Here is a 19,694-nt window from a genome sequence, read left to right as displayed (position 1 = left end):
GTATAGATGCAGCAATCAGTGGTGACAGCATGGCTGTCCACACAAGCTAGCCAGTTCACTTGTGTGGATTACCTGCTCTCTCTATAGCCCTACGGAGTGTCTATGGACATATTGTTTTGGGGTACGACCCGACGGGTGACTGCTACATCACCCCATAGGCATTGAGGATCACAGTTTGATCTTTCTCAGTTAGACTTTCAAGGAAAGAATTCCGCAATCTACCATGCGGTAGCGGACAAACTCAACTTTTCAAGTTGATTCCAATCATTATGTACACGGTTAACTATGTTGGTTGCCGTTACCTGCTAGTTGAGCAGTTTCTACAAAGGGTCTTACCAAGGGGTTTGACTACGTAGATTTTAACCAAAGGGGTTGGATTGCAAAGGCAACACCCACAGTTCCCAGTGCAATGCTATTGGTTTTTCAGGTAGGAGATGTGCTCCTCTCCGTTTGAATACTGGTAAGTGAACATTACGTTCAAAAATCCAGGTATGCATCTATTAATTTGGTGTTATTCCATTTTTCATACGCTTTGCTTGTTTTTTTTCAAGACGTATAAGTACGCTTGAATATTACAGAGCCATGCCAAGTGCATGTCGGCACAAAGTATTTTGGGCCAAGTGTCCAATCTACCTTTTTGCCTTACACTGTTACGAACCTACTTGTAGGGTTCGATTTGGCACATGTTGTCACATGGGATACAACATGGTCTAGGAACTCAAGGAGTTTGGTTTAGCCAATGTGGAGCATGATAATGAGGGTCCCTCTCACTCGCGTCGCAGAGTGTTCGTAGTTACCTCCACACACAAATACAACTCGTACTTGATGGATGTCACTTTTCCTAGCATCCTTACTTGAGACATATTCCACATGTGGAGAATATGAGTCTTTGGGACTGACACTGGCGCCCAATTCGAAATGATGTGTCGCGACGAAGTCCCTAGGTACTGGTCGCATCCGCTCATTAGACCAATTGACACACACAGTATCAGGAACAATTTCAGTGGCCAAAAATTGTCGGGTACTAAGTACAGACTTGTTGTGATTACAAGTGCTATGAAACCACCTTAACGAAGGGTCGTTTCTACATATAGCAAAGTATGCTACGTTCATGAGAATGTTTCATGGTTGGTTCCTAGGTGTAACCGGGTTGTCACATTCTATTATGGTCCAACTTTTGCTGCAAAGTATGCTACGTTCATAAGACGGTCTCATGGTTGGTTCCTAGGTGTAACCGGGTTGTCACCTTCTATTATGGTCCAACTTTGTTGCAATATTTTCACGTAAGTACCATGGAAAGTCTCGTCATGGAATTGCGGTTTGGATAGGTTTGTGTCAAATACATGCACACTAGGTGTTATGGACCCTAGTGTTTAACACAAATTTATTTGGAGCGGCATGCAAATCCATGGACTTTATTCTTTCTGCACCCTTTCGCATTGCTAGTGCAATCTCTCTTGCAGATTTCGTATGAGTTTACACCCTGCCATACAAGGTGATGGCTGAGTATGGATGTTAGTGATTGGTTGTTGGAACCTCCAATCTACCTTCAACCTAGTTGGTTGTCTCCATTCCATATCGAGTATATGGCTGGATACTCAATGGTTGAGTCATAGTTTGTCGTCAGTCGTGGAAGACTTTCTGTAACTGGTTGGGGAAAGTACCTCACTCTTACTGCTGTTATTCATCCCACGTTGGATGGGCAGTTTACAAGTATTCTATTTAGTACTAAAGGATATGCTAAGCGCATACGTTAGTAAACCGTGCTAAAGGATCTGCTAAGCGCATACGTTAGCACAATGCATTCTGAATAGGTGATTCTCTCCTTATTCTAGAATTTTCTTAGGTTAGGTTTTCAACTTTGAACACCTGTTGTGGTGGGGCTGGATACCGATAGTTTCATAAGTCAAGGACTTAGTAGGTGTGCTGACACAGTATGTTGGCATGTAACCTTTGTTAGGGGTGAACATGTGGTTCTGTGTGTTCCAAAATGTTCAGAAGTCTGACATGAGGACACTCCCTATTCTATCTTTCAGTAGCTATGAGCTTTTCAAGATACTCACATGAGTTATCATGAGTTACCATACGGGTGGTTGCAAAAGGAAAACAATGTTGAAAATCAAGATGTTGCTCTTGGTTTCATTGAACCTGCTCACTGCACCAGGTATCGGTCATACGGACAATTGGCCCGTGTAGAGGATGCCAATAAGGAAAACAGCAGTGCTCTTAGGAAGATACTACCACTTGTGTTTTCGAGGACGAAAACGCTTCTCCAAGGGGGGAGTAATGTCAGGCCAAGGGCAGGGCCAAGGGCCAGGACGGACATGCGGTCAAGGGGTGCTATATTTAGCGGCTAGAGTCTATATATGGCACGGTTGGGTGGAGAGTTGCATGGTCCAGTCCCCCGCGGTCTCACATGTGGGGTCTACAGGAGATGTGAATGGTGATTCTACTTCCCCACCCCCTTCCTTTACTTCACTAGCCATAGGTTTAAAGCGCGTAGCTCTACTAAAAGTTTCCATCAAACGGCTAAAAACACTAGTTCCAGGTTGTTGGGCCCAGCTAGGCACGGTTTCATTTGTTCCCCCGGGGCTTTGTGTAAGATGTTCTTCCATAATATCGTAGTCAAAGAAAGAGTCGCTAGCCGCTATATTTGGGTCTTGGGTTGCACTACCTTGGGTCCCCGCCTAGGGCGTAGACCCTAGCGTGGAAGGATAGTGAGTATCCCCGTAAATCGAAGCACTAGGTAGTTGTTCGGACTCTAGCACACGACCAGAGCGTAGATACATGTGCTTTGGGTGCCCTACAAGTGTCGGCAAGTACCCTCAAAGGTTACTTGCTTTGTTTTGTGGGTGTTTTGCACCCCGTTTTCTACTTGATTTTTTCTTGTTTTTTAATGTTTTTTAATGTTTGATTTTTTTATTAAAGTGTGTGATAGCTCGAAACGAGCGTATCACTTAGAGGGTCGCTGTGTGCTTTACAGCACAATTTTCGGGCATCTGACGTTCCGTTGGTCCTCAAAAAATCGATTTTTAGCTACGTGTGAAGCTAAAATTGATTTTTTTAAAAGGCGACTGAAGCCTACGTCCGAGCGTGAGCTCGGGCTTGGGTGTGGGAGATATTCCCGATCCCGGTCCTACCTTTAAATTATTTTTTTTAAATTTTTTTTAAATTTTTTTTAAAAAAAAAGGATAAGGTTGCCGTGGCCTACGCGATAGCACACACACACTCTATCTACCTATTTCTAACTAATATACCTACTCTTATACACTGACACACTCTATTAACTAATATACCTACTCTTATACACTAACACACTCTATTAACTCTCACTAATCTACTTCCTACTTACTATACACAGAAAACTAACTACCTTAATACACAAAGAATAAACACAGAACCTTTGAAATTTCCATTAACAAAGAAAACTAACTACCTTAATACACAGAGAATAAACACAAAACCTTTGAAATCTCCATTAACTAAAAAAACACACAATATAACACCAAATCCCTCTTCTCAACACACACACACTCCTTCCTTACCTTTCCTACAATAGAAATTGCACCACGGAGAAGCACAGAGTGCTACTCGAGCTTCATGTATGGCATTCCCCGGCAACGGCGCCAAAAATGTGCGCGTATGTCGCACGTATCAATGCAAAGAACGTGCCGATACACCGTGTGCGAGCCACAAATGGCTCCAAGCACACAACAAACCTAAACTAGTAAGCTCAAAGAAGGCGATGGTGTGTCACTCACCGCTCTACGCTTGCTTCGTGGAGGATTCCTCGTCTCGAAGAAGAAGGAGCCGTCGCTTCGTCGCGTTCAACCGCTTCGCCACCACCGTCGTGCCTTTGTAATGCTCGATCGCCCACACTCTCTCTCTCTCTCTCTCTCTCTCTCTCTCTCTCTCTCACACACACACACACACACACACACACATACACACACACAAGGAGGTGAAGAAGAAGAAGATGGAGATGGAGATGGAGATGGAGCAAGAGCACTCTTCTATTGCACAAATGAAAGAATGAGTGAATTTTAAGTTTAGTTGACTTTTATATGAGCTCGCCCCATTCACACTTGGGCGCTCCATGCTTAGCCAACTAATCCCTTGAATGTTCCAGTTAGAGTGCGCTTCTCATCGGCGATCACTCTTACCCTTTTCCTAATGGACCGACAAGCCCGGTACCTGACACTACCAAATAAATAATACAATGTCCGCCGTAGGTTACAACGTCCGTCGTAGGTGATAGGGTGTCCGTGAGGGTTAACAATTAGGGAACACACACTTATATACAGGACGTATGGAAATTACAATACGGTTCACTTCCGTTGATTCATGGGAATGCGGGCCGTTTGGCATCTGAACACGTGTTGGTTGCCGACTGGTGTGATGACATGGATTAATCCTCTAACACAGAGGGCGTGCAAAATTCAACATAGTAAAATTAGTCTGGACTCTGCTCCATATATTATATGCATTCGTTCTGCCAAAATGGGGGAGCCCGCAGGGGGGGGGGGCAAAAGATTGAAGTATGTTTAAGCATTAAGTATGACGTCCAAAGAACCAGAAACTACTGCATCTCAATGACGTTACTTCAACCAGTGTTAGAAAAAAACTAGGATCTAGTGTATTTTAACCGATTGAAATTGTAAAATCTTGATTAGATGTTAAGCTTGCCTTTAAGAAAACCGGCATATTTACACAAGTTTTAGTGTAATTACCGGAAAAGCTTCAAATTTGACCTAAAAACCGGGAGAAATTCAAGTTTCCCCTTATTTTGACAGGTTTGAGAAAATGTATTTTTCTAGCCGTGACTTCAACCCACCACTATTCGTAGCCCCATTTTTTGATTCGAACTTGTGGTAACTGTCACCTCCGCATCTGGCCGGTCGGAATGGATGAGGCGTTTTAGGCAAGAAGCTAGTTTGCGCGGGAACTTCTTTCTTTCAACCTGCAGGCGGCGCTCAAGATTGACGGCCAGACACTTCAAATTTGAGCAGCATTGTAACAGCTCGAGAATCCCTCCTACCAAACGCTCATGGTCGGTTACTCTATAGTCCAGATCCAGCTCAAGATCAGTCAGCCGCCCAAACACAGCTTGTAGATCCCTTACAGAGTCTTTAAACAGCTTGCCGTCCTCATGAATATAGAGTGATAAAGAGCACAACTCTGGAAACCGATCTGCAATTGCATTCAGATTCTCAATAGAATATTCGAGAAAACCACGCAGCAGCGGCAGTTCTGTTAACTTCATGCAGACACTTTCCTCCCGGAAACGAAGTTTTCTATATGTAGGCCACATTGTGGATAGATGAATGCTGTCGTTGAAGAGTGTCAATTTCGTTAAAGACGTCAAAGTCACTGCTGCCAGATGTTTGATATCAACATTCCAGAGAACAAGACCCTGTAAAGTATCTGCAAAGTGGAACCGCTCAATATGTTGAAAGTCTCTTAGAATTAGACGTTGTAAGCTGCACCTCTACTGACATGCGCTTTCGGATTGAAACGCCCTTCAAGTACAAGAACTCTAGGTTATCAGCATGCAGCACAAGAGTGGTCGGCTCTGTAGGGTTTTAGACGGCACCATGATCAACAGAGTAATTAAAGATCCTCTTTATCTCGAGGTTCTTCAGGGATGAAGGCAAGTTCAACACAACTCTAGATGGTGCGTTTGTAACAAGAATGTCACTCAAGAAAACAGTCTATAGCTTGAGTGAGTATTAGAAGAGTAGCTGGATATCCTCCCATCTCAGCACTAGAGTGTGTTGGTGTCCATCAAGTGTAAGCAACGCAAGAGAAGGCAGCAAAGAACAGTTAGTCAGATCCTGTGTAGATATGGTTGCACTGCCCCACTCAAAAGTGCTCTATGCTCTCGCAATTGATGGAAGCCATGGCTCTTCAGTATATTTACATGGCCTCTAGTCCATGACAAGAAAGTGAAAGACGTAAGGGTTTCTCTGCTGTATTGCAACCAAGTCTCCAGAGAATCCACATCAATGCTTCCACCAATAACAGAGAACTCCCGAAGCTTTGTTGCCCGTTTCACAACAGCACTAATTATGCGCCATAACACATCGAACATTTTGAACAAACAGAAACAGGGAAAGGGCAAGTAATCTTGTAGACATGTTCCTTGACAACATTGCGCCAGAACCGGCAGGTGTGGAGAGCGGCAAAAACAATGGTGACGAAGCTCGCGTGAGACAGAATGCGTCCAATAATTTCCACAGGCAACTCATTGACACCAGTCGCAAGAAGTTAACTACAAACAAGGTATAAGATGAATGCGTTATCTCGCTTCTCTCTGGTCATACACACACGCACGAGTCCACACGCACGCATACACCCACAATATGCGTTCTCTCGCTTCTCGCTTCTCTCTCTTCCTCTCTCTCTCTCTCTCTCACACACACACAAGCGCACGTACGTCGCATACACATCAAAACGCACGCAGAGAAAAGGATTAGCAGAGATGATCAGAGAAAGAGGAATTAACGCGCAGAGATTCGCCAGGGGCATTACAGAAATGAAACAGAATTTCTGGAAGGGGCCGTGCTCACCTTTGATTGCGTGTAATCGCCATTCACGTCCAGCTGCAATAGAGACCTCGATCGGTGCAGACGATATTGAAGTAGTGGACGCAAATTTAAATGGCAGGACGTCGTCGACGTTCAAATATTTCAAATAACGTTATTGCCCGCCCCTTTGATCACACCACAAAATAACTACGAGCTGCGTCCCACCAGATACTGCCTCTGTCACATACATGTCTTGAAAGCACCCCAGCAAGGAAATCTCATTCAAAAGTGGACGTTCATGCAACCCTTGACTCTTGCGCTCTAGGCGCTACAAAGTATGTCCCATATGCCCGAAGTGGGATGTAGCTCTAAGGTGTCCCCCTCGCACGGAGGGGGGTAACCAAGAGGTATTACCACGCCTACCTAGAGTGCACACTCCAAAAATATTGTAACCAATCATTTAAAAGGGGGCTAAAGCTAAGTGCAGCCCAAAGAGGGTTACTTAACCCCATTGGGGGCTCCCAAATTTCTTGGACTTCAACCTTGAACATGAAAAGCGTCAATTTCTAGCTCCTCTCTATGCTCAATCCTTTTTCTCTTCCCTTGAAAAAATTACGTTCGCAAATCAAAGGCGTGCTTTTTATTTAACAATTCCAATATCCATACATCACTTCATCTAATTTTCAAGCTCCATTTCTCTCTCTCTCAATCTTCTTTCTTACATGTTATCTACATCTGAGACTGAGAAAGAAATGTGGATTGAGTTGAACACTTATGACAACTATTCCAGGTTGGTTAGTTAGAGTTAGTTCAGATCATTAGATTAGACAAGATTGAAATGAAACATAGAGACTGAAATTGAAATATAGACTGAACTAGAAACTCAGGCGGGAAACTAGAATATATCCAAATTAATGTAAGAAAGTATAATTAACAATGTGGGCCACGTCTGCTCCGAGCTTGATTAGAGTTACAAAGAGCATAAGGAGCTCCAAGATACAAAGTAGTGATCGTGAAGTCGCATCTAAAATTGAATAGTGGAACCTATTTATAGCCATCATACTGGGTCTCTAAATGATTGTGGATTGTATCAGTTACCGTGGTAATTGGCCTTGATAATTACAAGTCCAGTCGGCTCAGCCACCCATCTGAATCTTTTTTTGGAGGTTGTTCCCACCATTTACATGTCCTTTCCCCCTTTCTTTAAATTTTGAAGTGTTTCAAGATTTCAATATAGCCATATGATCAGTTAAGGAGTATTAGTCCATCTGACTTCCTTTCTTTTGTCAGGAGCCTTCTTCTTTGGAGGCTTGTAAAGCACTCTTATGACACACTGGAGACCCCTTGATTTTCTTCCTAGATCAAACGATAGAGAGCCTGCTACTCGGGTCGGTCCTTGCACGTCGTTTTCACTTCTAACTCATAAGGTACTAGGACATTCACGGTTTCCATATCAAGATTGTACATGGTTCTAATTCCTTTAGTGAGTCTAGCTCTAGGTATCTTGTGACAATATGCGGCTATATGGATCCAACCTTTAGAAAGTGGCTGATTGCATTTAACCTTGGCTTCAAAGAGAACTTCAGCCATCTCCCTGAATTGTGGTTCAGAAGTTGGCCTATTTGCCAACTCCTTTTTTGGGATTTTGGTTGCCTCAACTCTGAGTTGGAGAATAAGCTGATTAGCAATCTTTATGAGGTGGTGAATTTGAGTTCGCCACTACCCCATTCTTAGCTTGAAGTTCTATAGAGTGTGAACAAGATCATCCACTTGATCTTCATCCAAGACTTGATTCCATGTTGTCCATTCAATCATAGCCTCGGGGGCTCACTATATGTAAAACCTATTTATCACGTGCTTTCAAGCACTATTTATAAAACCCCCTAGCTGTGAATTTCTCACAAATTAAAAGGACCCTTTTCCTATTCAATTTGTAAATTTTTTTCCAAGAATATTTTGTCAACACCCTCTCGTATGTAAAAATGTGAAAGGATATAGAATACAATAACCCCCAATGTTGAACTCATGTGATAGGTATTATTTAATTGTAGTACCCCCCCCCCCCCCCCCCCCCCCGCCAAGATCATAGCTCCTTCATACGAGTCTCTTAGTCCCTCCACTATCTTAGTACATGTTTGCTAATGAGCGAGTTCAATATATCTAGGGAGCTCAACCTCTTTACCAGGTAAGGCACACATAAGCACTGAAGAATCGGGAGCAAATTTGATGAAGTTCATTCTAGTTTATAGCCCTCTGCTATTGGTGGCATTAGATTCCAAGAGCATCTTGGGTTTCTAATGTATAGATCCCCTTGCAATTTATATCTTAACAAGCATGTTCTTAATCTAGTTCTAGTATCTTTTACGCAGTTGTAAGTTGGCTTATTGCCTAATAGCATATCTAGTTGTAGTCCAAGACTCTTGAGATCAAATATGGATGGGTCCTTTATTGCCTAATAGCCTATCTAGTTGTAGTCCAAGACTCTTGAGATCACAACTATGGATGGGTCCTTTATGTGGGGATTGACTATAACGTCTTCAGCTGTCTGAAACCATTCGTGCACCTTATCCAGAACTTAAACACAACTAGTATGAGGGGGTAACTAGCATACATGATGATCATAGTAGTGTATTGATTTCTAGTCTTGGACCATTTTGCAGGCTCCTACAAATAGCATCTTGAATCACTCATAGCTTGTATATATTGTTTTATCATGGATAAATTCATGAACTTTTAGAGCCTTTTGCCTTCTCAACTTCTTGTTTAATGTTGGTAGGGAATTTGTAAATTGCCTAGTTATTGCCTAATAGCATATCTACTTGTAGTCCAAGACTCTTGAGATCACAGCTATGGATGGGTCCTTTATGTGGGGATTGACTATAACGTCTTCAGCTCTCGGAAACCATTCATGCACCTCATCCAAAACTTAAACACAACTAGGATGAGGGGGTAACTAGCATACATGATGATCATAGTAGTGTCTCAATTCTAGTCTCGGACCATTTTGGATGCTCCTACAAATAGCATCTGGAATCACTCATAGCTTGTATATATTGTTTTATCATGGATAAATTCATGAACTTTTAGAGCCTTTTGCCTCCTCAACTTCTTGTTTAACATTGGTAGGGCATTAGAGTGATGTGGATATGAATGCGAGCTAGGATCAATTTGAATGCCTTTACCCTTGTCCTGAAGCTGATTCACTAGCCTTTATGAAACAATGGCTTGTTGTGTAGCCAAGTCCATGGCACAAGATTTCCTTTGCTCTTTAGAGTGATTCTACTATTGTTCTTGTTGTTGATCTTGACTAGGATGGGTCTGATCTTGCTTCTGAGTTTTGACTATCCTAGTTGTTTAGCCCAATTCCAATGTTGGTTTGGCCTTTGTCGCCAACTACTGAGCTTGGAGGGGGTTGATCATCATCATCATTGTTATAGTCTACTCCAATGCCATCCCCCTACTCGTGGTCATCATCATTCTCTTCCTCACCGTCATTAGAATCCCGGTTCTTTATATATTCCACCACACTTGGTTCACCAAGGTTGTTGTGTGTTGCTCAGATTTACCTTCAAGATCAGATTTCATTGATTTCACTAATTGAAGTTAAGGTTCCCATCAACATTAGCTATAACTACCAAGGATTCAAATAGATATGTCTCTATTGTAAATCCTCGATATTCAAGTTAATGTTCCCATCAACATTAGCTATAACTACCAAGGATTGATAGATATATATTCTTTATTGTAATGGCTTGTTCGGGGTGCTATAATTGGCAAGTAGTGCTTTCAAGCATGTTTTCCTGTCCTTGACCCTCCCTTGTCTCTTATGCGACCCATTTCTTGTCCATTAGTAGTCTATTGAAACTTTGAAGTGTTTCAATCTCTTTCTATTGTGAAGCCATTATCCTTGTATTTTTGTTATGCTCAATGGAAAGTTCTAGTATTTTGGTATTGAGTTGCTCCATTTCTTTCTTTGTCTTCTCTTGCTTGGTTTTGGTTTCTCGAAGTTCTGTCTGTAGTTCAATTATCACCGAACTAGGAACCGTTTGCTATGCTTCTATCATCAGTCCCATGACATTCACAATTGTGTACCATCTAGACATCATGGTGGCTACACATCCATATGTGATGGTACCACGTCAATTTGAGAGGTCTCATATACAATGAGGGGAGTGGGATAAGGCACCAATGCCTTATCTACCTATTGGATGACCATTCTCCCATGAAGATGTTTTTTTTTGGAGCCTCTGTAGGATGTCCAATCAAGTTGGTTGTGGTGGAGGAGGGATTAACGCTAACTGGGACCATGATGTATCCTTGTTCGCGGTGTCAGCTCATGGGTATTGATCTCTAGTAGTGTTGTTTTTCTCAATTGATGTTGGTAGAGTCTGAGCCAATTCATTGGGTTGATTTGTTGAAGTGCCTTGGCCCTATACCCCTTTAGTAGTCTTGCTTGGAGTCGTATATTTCACCTTTAACAGGTTCAAAAAAGGTAATATCTTTTGTTTCCTTTTAGGTGGCTTAGTGCTATCATTGGTGCTAGGTCTAGTTGTGCTAGCTTCTGCCTGGGCTGCTATCCACTTTGGCCTTATAGTGACTATGGCCAAATTAGTGCTTTCTTCAGTAGTGTCCTCAATCTGTTTCTTGACGTTCAACATCCTATTGCCCAATAGCTTGACTTGTGCCATCCACTCTCCCGGCAACCTTATCCCAGACTTTATTTGCATTGGGATCTGTTGAGATACAGGTTGCTGAGTACAAAATTTGCCATGCATACCACGCTTTGAATACACTTGGCTCTTCACCTTGGCTATCTATTGACTTTCAAAAACATAGGTAAGATTATTCTTTAGGTCAATGGTCTCTGCAATGAATTTGTATAATGTTTCATACTGCAAAGTGGTCGTTGGAACTTTGTGAGATTCCCTCTTCCTTTTCTTGGTATCCTCAGCACCCTCTTTCATATGCTTGCTAACTTCCTCATATGAACGTAGTTTAGCCTTAGCATGATATGGCAACCTCGGCACATGGAAACTTCTCTACCATTGATTTCTATTGAACCACTACTTGCTAGATGATCCCTCCATCATATTCTAACACCATTTTAGATAATTTGGGAAAATCCCGTTTCCCAAATGCTAATTGGGATGTCAAGATTGTGTTATTTAACTCTTTTAAGGCTCAATTTCTCGTTAGTCTAGATGTGATGTCAACATTCTACCTATTATTTTTATTTTTCTACTTAATAATCTATAATAAAACCACTAATGTAAGTTAAAGCAAAAGGATTTGCAATCAATAAATGCTTTTAAAACTTTAATCAAGGCTTTTAGAGATGGCATCTTAAAAGAAGAGGTATCCAACAACACCCAATAAGATGGCTACTAAGCTATATAGGTTTATTGCACCAATATCAAATGTTCTTATAATATCAATGACCTTAATTTGCTTGTATAGCAAAGTACTAAGTCTTTACTTTGCATCACTATCAAATACCAATTACACCATAACTAACATTTAGCAATTGGAAAAGCTTAACAATACTATAGAGTACCCTATGGCCCTAAGACCATAAGATGCCACATATGGCACTTATAGTGCCATTTGATATATTTTGTGTCCTATAATGTAACATGAGACACTTATAGAAATAAAATGTCTTAACTTTGCAACACTATCAAGTTTTAATTACATTTTAATATTGTATAATAGAACCATAACTAATATTTAGCAATTAGAAAACCTAAATAGTAATATTAAAGTATCCTATGGTCCTAAGATCATAACATCCTACTTATGGCACTATATCTCTTTTGTGACCGTAAGTTGTTATATGAGACACTTACATAAATATAACTTTATAGTTTTAAGTACAATTTTTTCTTTACATAGAAATACAATATAAGAACTTTCCATATAATTTTGTGGTCATGAGATTAAGATTCTATACAAATATGCTATATCTACTCCTTAATACATGTTGTAAGACTTTAATGGAAGATCTTAGAGTTGTTGTCTCTAGGAAAAGACATGTTTAAAAACACAATTTGTTGTGACTACCATAAAATTTTGTACATCGATTATGCCAAATCATATGAATTGTAGACACAAAGATTACCAACAGGTGCTGGTCTCATGTGAAACAAAGCACTAAGTACAAAGAGTATGGTGTCTTCAAGATAGAGGGTGTTAAACAAACACCTTTTTGTAGTACTCCACTCTTTTCAAAAAAATTGATGATCTTGATCTTATATCAAACAAATTACTAAGTACAAAGAGTATGGTATCTCCAAGTTTGAGGGTGTTAAACAAACACCATTTTTGTAGCAATAACATTTATAAACAATAATTGGTAGTTTATATCACTCCCAAAAAAAACTTTACTAAGAAAGAAACCATAGCAATATGCCATAAATATTAAACCATTAACTTACAATGCTATTTAAATAAGAAAAGTATCCTCATAATAAGATGCACCTCACAAATTCAAATCTTTGTTACGTTTCAAGCTATAACATGCATGTTCTCATTAAATAAAAAGATTGAAAATATATACAACACCAAAAGTTTTGGTGGATGATATTTATGATGCATGATGAGTACAACAAAGATCAAGTTATGTTTAAACTCTTTTTCTTCATATTTGGAATCCTTCAAAAAATATAATATCATTTTAACATGTATGATCATACAGTCAATAATCAAATTGTGATTATAAAACAATCAGCACATTCTACACATGGCACCCAATATGTTACATGACAACTTTTGTGGTACATTTTAGAAAAAGCACCTTGTTTGTCTTATAGTCTCAAGGTCATAGGGGTTTAATAGCATATGATGCAAATCCCTTGGATTCTTTTGACATTAAAATTGTGGAGTGGTAATTTAAAATGATAAACACTTCAGAAGATTCTCAAAAAGGTTTTCTTTTCCCTAAAAAAAATAGGCCTTCTTTTTTAGCTATCATTAAATTGAGCCTAAGTGTGAACAAATAGGCTTATGTTTTTCTTTGCAGTTCTCAATATAGAGGCTTTTGCTTTTTACTTTGTGACTTGGAAGTAACCTCCTTGAACTTAGGATCATAGGGTGCTAAATCCAAGCCACACACAGTAAGTGATTTGTGGAATCAATTATACCACCTTGTGGCCTTATGTTAATAGGGTGCAAATGTCATGGAGTGAAAATCATGTGGCTTCTTATAGTTACAATTGGTAAAGGTCTTGTAGAAGATAGAGGTGGTGCCCTATTGCATTGAGACCATAGGGTGCTTTGCATAAAAACAAATAGCAAGGTTCTTACAATTTGGCTTCATGTAGCTACATTCAGTAAACATATAAAAAAATATCAAATGGTAAAAAAGACTTTTAATTTTTTAAATCCTCTTGTATCTTGAAACCATAAGCACTCTCACAAGAGATTCCAAAGATCATTTGTAGATGCCAAAATATTACAAAAGCTTGTTCCATACATCTTGTTGCACGCTTAAGTTGACAAGGAACCCTATGGCCCTAAGACCATAGGGTGGTCAAGTTTCCTTAGGTAAGGACCATATGCTCATCTTTTGGCACCTTCATGTTAATAGAGAACCCTATGGCCTTAGGGTCATAGAGTGGTTAGGCTGCCTTATCTAATAGATACATAAGCATTATGTACTAATGGATATGTACTATAACCCTTTAGTCCTAGGGTCATAGGATGCTCTTTGGAATCTCTTGTGAGAATGCTTATGGTTTCAAGATACAAGAAGATTTAAAATATTACAAAAGCTTGTTCCATACATCTTGTTGCATGCTTAAGTTGACAAGGAACCCTATGGCCCGAAAACCATAGGGTGGTCAAGTTTCCTTAGGTAAGGACAATATGCTCATCTTTTGGCACCTTCATGTTAATAGAGAACTCTATGGCCTTAGGGTCATAGAGTGATTAGGCTGCCTTATCTAATACATACATAAGCATTATGTGCTAATGGCTATGTACTATAACGCTTTAGTCCTAGGGTAATAGGATACTCTCTAATATTGTGGTCTTATAAGCCTTTTGCCCTAGGTTAAAAGAATGATTTCTATGTAAGTGGAAAACCCTATGGCCCTAGGGTCATAGGATGCTCTCTATTATTGAGGGCTTGAACCCTATGGTGGTCACAAATTTCTTTATGTAATTGCATACAAGATCCTTATGTACTACATACATAGATGACCTAATGGCTCTCTATTGGAATGTTGTGGCCACAAGGTCATAATCTTATCTTGTTGAACCCTTAAGCTAATAGACAACCATATGGCCTTAAGGCCATAGGGTGGTCAAGTAGCCTTAAGCAAGGACCATATGCTCATCTTTTTGCACCTTTATGTTAATAATGAACTCTATGGCCTTAGGACCATATGATGGTTAGGTTGCTTTAGGCAAAATTACATACAAAAGCATTATGCACTAATGACTTTGTACTAGAACCTTGTGGTCCTAAGGTCAAAAGATGCTCTCTATGTTAGTAAAAGATCCTATGGCCAAGTTCATATGATGTCCTCTCTTACTCAGGGCTTATAAACTTAAAGTGTATGTGCTCAATTTTGTATCTAAGGACAATATGCTCATCTTTTTACACCTTTATGTCAACAAGGAGCCATATGGCACTAAGGCCATAGGGTGGTCTAGTTGCCTTGTGTACTAGATACAGGATTTGTATGTGCTACATACAAAGATGACCGAATGGCTCTCTATTGGCATCTTGTGGCCCCATGGTCATAATCTCACATTTATGAATCCTTACATTAAAAGGGAATGCTATGGCCCTAAGGACATATGGATTTAGTATAGAGCCATTAGTACATAGTGCAAAAACAATACAAAACTTTGTTTCATCATCTTTTTATGTGTAAATCTATTTAAAAACATAAGCTTTCTCACAAAGTACATAATGACAGTGCATTACAAAACCTTGTTTCATCCTCTCTTCAAGTGTAAATCTATTTGACCCAGCCTATGGCCTTAGGGTCATAGGGTGTTAATACAATAAAGTGCAAATTTTCCTATGGTTACAAATCAACTTTTGGCCTTATGACCATGTACATTGTTCTTAATAGCTCAATGACCTCAAATTACAAAATAAAAGACTATAAAATCTTTCTAAATAAAAAAACTAAACATTTGGCACATCAAGCTCATGTGCTACTCATAAATCTAATAGAAAAATTTAGAACACTTTCACATCTTCATGTATGTTGAAAACATAAGCACTCTTACAAAGGTTCTTCTATACACAAAGATCATTTGTAAATGCCATAACATTACAACATTTTTTTCCATCATCTCTATAAATGTGAACCGATTTAATACAATATTGAATTTTGATTTGTTTGATATAATTCTTGGCTTCATGTGCTTTGATCACAGGCTCTTTGTACCCCAATTTCTGAGCAAGCATAATTAACTCAACTCCTTTCAAGGTTGATATAGATTTGATATTCTTCAATATCCTCATTTTTTCTTGATCAAGTGTCAGCCTTTTCTTATCTTGACTTCTAGTGGACATTCCAGTACTGCTAGATGACGCACCATTCTCATCATCAAGAATGCGAGGAGCTTCTGGTAGCCTGCTTGTAGAGGAAGTTTTTTGTAGACAAACCAAATTGTGCTCCTCCCACTCTGAAACAACCTTTTGTACATGATTGTAAAGCTCGTGACCTTGCACTATGGGAGCTTGTCCATACAAAGAAGATCTTGTAATTGTACGAATGTCGTTGACATGATGAAGAGCTTTGGTATATGGTAGCAGCTCTCCAAGGAGAATATTATCCTCCTCATCAATGTTAAATGATGGTTGAAATATACAATTTAATGCAGGATTAATGTATCCTTTCAATGGTGCATCATCTATAAGAAGCAATCTTTTTAAATCAATCCCAAACTTTGTTGATGCAATAGTTAAAGGTTTGAAAAATGCCTCTACTCCAGGATTGTCGAGGCGAGTGATTCTTGACTCTACACATTGTTGACATTGGCTTTGCCCCCAAATCATAAAGAATGGAAATTGTTCTCCAGCTTCCTTCTCTAAAATCTTGATGATTTGCATAACCTGTGTATCATTAGCTATTGACCATATGCCAACATTGGAGATGCTTAGGAGACTCTTTAAAAACTCAATCTATCATGCTCGCAAAACAATATACTCATGTTTAAACTTCAAGCTCTTCATTTTTTTGGACTTTTGCCAACAACGCCTCAAAAGCAATCCATACAAGCTCAGTATTATAGTCAACGTTGGTCCATCATTGGATGAAAGATTTGGATCACCATGCACTCTAATGCTCAAATCTTGAGCTACTAAAATGTTATTGACAGAGTCTTCTTCTGTCCTTCTATATGCTTTGGAGCTTGCATCATCGTCTACTTCCATTGTATCGCTGGATTTTCTGTCCAACAACTGCGATGGTTGACCTTCAAAAACTTGTATCTCTTTGTCATCTTCTTTACAAGCTTGTTGGTTCAAATGAGGATTGATAGATTCTTCTTCAATAGGCTCAATAGCTGGAGCATCCTTTGTATCAATGACCTCACAAGAGACACTGTTAACTGTAAAGTCTTGTTGAAGAGCTGCAAGTTTAAACAATACCCACTTTTAGCTTTGAAAATACCTACAATCTTGATGGCTTAAAAAAACAATAAGTATCCAAACTACATATTAAATATCTCATAATTATATTGCAATGTTGTATATACTACATGATATGTTTATTTAATGGCTCTATACTAGCACCCTATTGCCCTAGGACCGTAGGGTGCCTTCTATATGAAAAGTTTATAGCTATATGGACATAAGGTGTTGAGTTATACATAATGACTATAGGCTCATCTTTTTGCACCTCTACAATGACATACTCTATCCCTATGGCCATGCAGTCCTCTCTATATTTGTGTGGAGCCATATGTTAGTGAGGAACCTTATGGCCATTTGTCCATAAGGTGCTCTATTTTGAGTCATTCGAACCATTGGAACATTATATTGCACATCTATATTGGCACCCTATGGCCCTAGGGCCACAAGGTGCTTTCTTTGCTAACTAAGAAACCTATGATCACTAATGTGGCCAATGAGAGCATTACCTATATAGTACACATAGTGAAATTTATGGGACTAGGTGTACATAAGGTACTTATGTAGAGCTTCAATGGCCATAAGGTGCTCTCTTTTGAAGCTAAGGACAATAGATTCATCTTCTTTTTACCTATGTACTAGCACATTAGGGATATGGGATCATCTTTGCATTACAAGGTAGCCTATGGCCCTAAGGCTATAGGGTGCTATTTATGATAACAAGGAACCCTATGGTCCTAAGGCCATAGGGTGGTCATGTTGCTTCACTACTACATATACAACAGCGGAGGGATTTTTACCTTGGTTTTTATGGTGTATGAACCTTTTGATCCTAAGACCGTAATTTGTTATATGCTCTTTTACAAGCTACTACTTACAAAGTGTGTCCTACAATTAGAACCTTTGACCATGAGGTCACTAGTCATAGATTTTTTTAAATATTTTAGAGGATGCATACAATTGCCACCCTATGGCCTTAGGGCCATAAGGTTGCATGTCTACAAAGAATGATATGATGTTACAACCATGAAATTTGTCTTCAACAATGAAAAACCTCTGACCCTAAGATCATAGGATGCTTTGACAAGACCCCTAGCCTTAAGTGGTACAATGTCATATGTGTGACAATAAACCTCATAGCATCACATAGCTTAAAAGCATTACATAATATATTAATAACCACATAGCTTTAAAGTTTTACATCATACATCATTTGATCACAAAGCTAAAGGATGACCTTTGTAACCTCATGTCTATGTATAAATTTTCCACTTAAATTAAATTCATTTATTTTGAAAATACTCAAGCTCACAAGTATACACTCTTATGGTCACATAGATAATGGGTGCTCTTTGCCACCATATGTTCATGACATGATATTTACACACTTAAATTTAATTCATCTAATTTGAAAACATTAAAACTCACAAGCATGCAAAATAGTTTTTAAAACAAAACAATATTGTTGGTCAATATTTACAAAATCAAAGAGAAACAACAATCTCGATATCATGGGAGAATTGTCGTTGGTTGACCTTCGGAATCTTGGATCTCTTTGTCATCATCTTTATGGACATTTTGGTTTAAATGGGGATTGAGAGGCTCTTTTTCAATAGTTTCAATAGCTTGAACATCTTCTGTACCGATCAACTCACATGAAACATCCTCAATTGCAATATCTTGTTGATGACCTGAAAGTTTAAACAACACCTACTTTTAGCTTTGAAAATACATACAAATGTGATTAATTTCTATAATCAAGCACTTAGAAAAAGATTGAGTATCCAAATGACATATACATGAGAATTAAATTACAATGCTTTATATACTATATGCAAAGTTCACTTCATTGCTCTATACTACCACCCTATGGCCCTAGGGCCATAGGGTGCTCCATATGTTGGTCAAGAATCTTATGGCCCTAGAATCATATGGTACCCTCTATATTGACAGTTTATAGTTTCATGAATATAAAGTGCTCCATTTCACACATTGGGACTATAGACTTATATTTTCTGCACCTCTATGGAGGTATCTTTAGTACTTGTGCTATACCAACCTCTCTTGTTAGTGAAGAATTCTATGGATCTACACGAGTATTTTGTACTACATACATGTACCTCACATCCATCAGGTGTTCTATTTTGGGTCATTGGGACCATATGATCATTACATTACACATTTGTATTGGCACCTATGACCCTAGTGCCACAAGGTGATTTCTATGCTCAATACAATTCCTATGGCCACCAAATTGACATAAAAGTGCATTATGTACTACCTACATGGTCACCTAACGGCTCTTAAGCCATTAGGTGTAAATAAGGTAGCCTATGTACTATGTATAAACATCATACGTCCATGGATGATCTTCATGTTTAAAATGAGCCTTATGGTTCTAAGGCCATATGGTGCTATTTATGTCTACAAGGAACCCTATGGCCCCAAGGCCATAGGATGGTCATGTTGCTTTATGTACTGCAAACAAGACCTTAGGGATTTCCACTTGGTTTTTGTGGTGTATGACCCCTGTGATCATGAGGCCATAATTTGTCTACAAGGAACCCTATTGC

The sequence above is a fragment of the Adiantum capillus-veneris genome, chromosome 23, assembly GCF_014529385.1.
Source record: "Adiantum capillus-veneris isolate H3 chromosome 23, ASM1452938v2, whole genome shotgun sequence".
In the NCBI taxonomy this organism is placed as follows: Eukaryota; Viridiplantae; Streptophyta; class Polypodiopsida; order Polypodiales; family Pteridaceae; genus Adiantum; species Adiantum capillus-veneris.
This window is presented reverse-complemented; position numbering follows the sequence as displayed.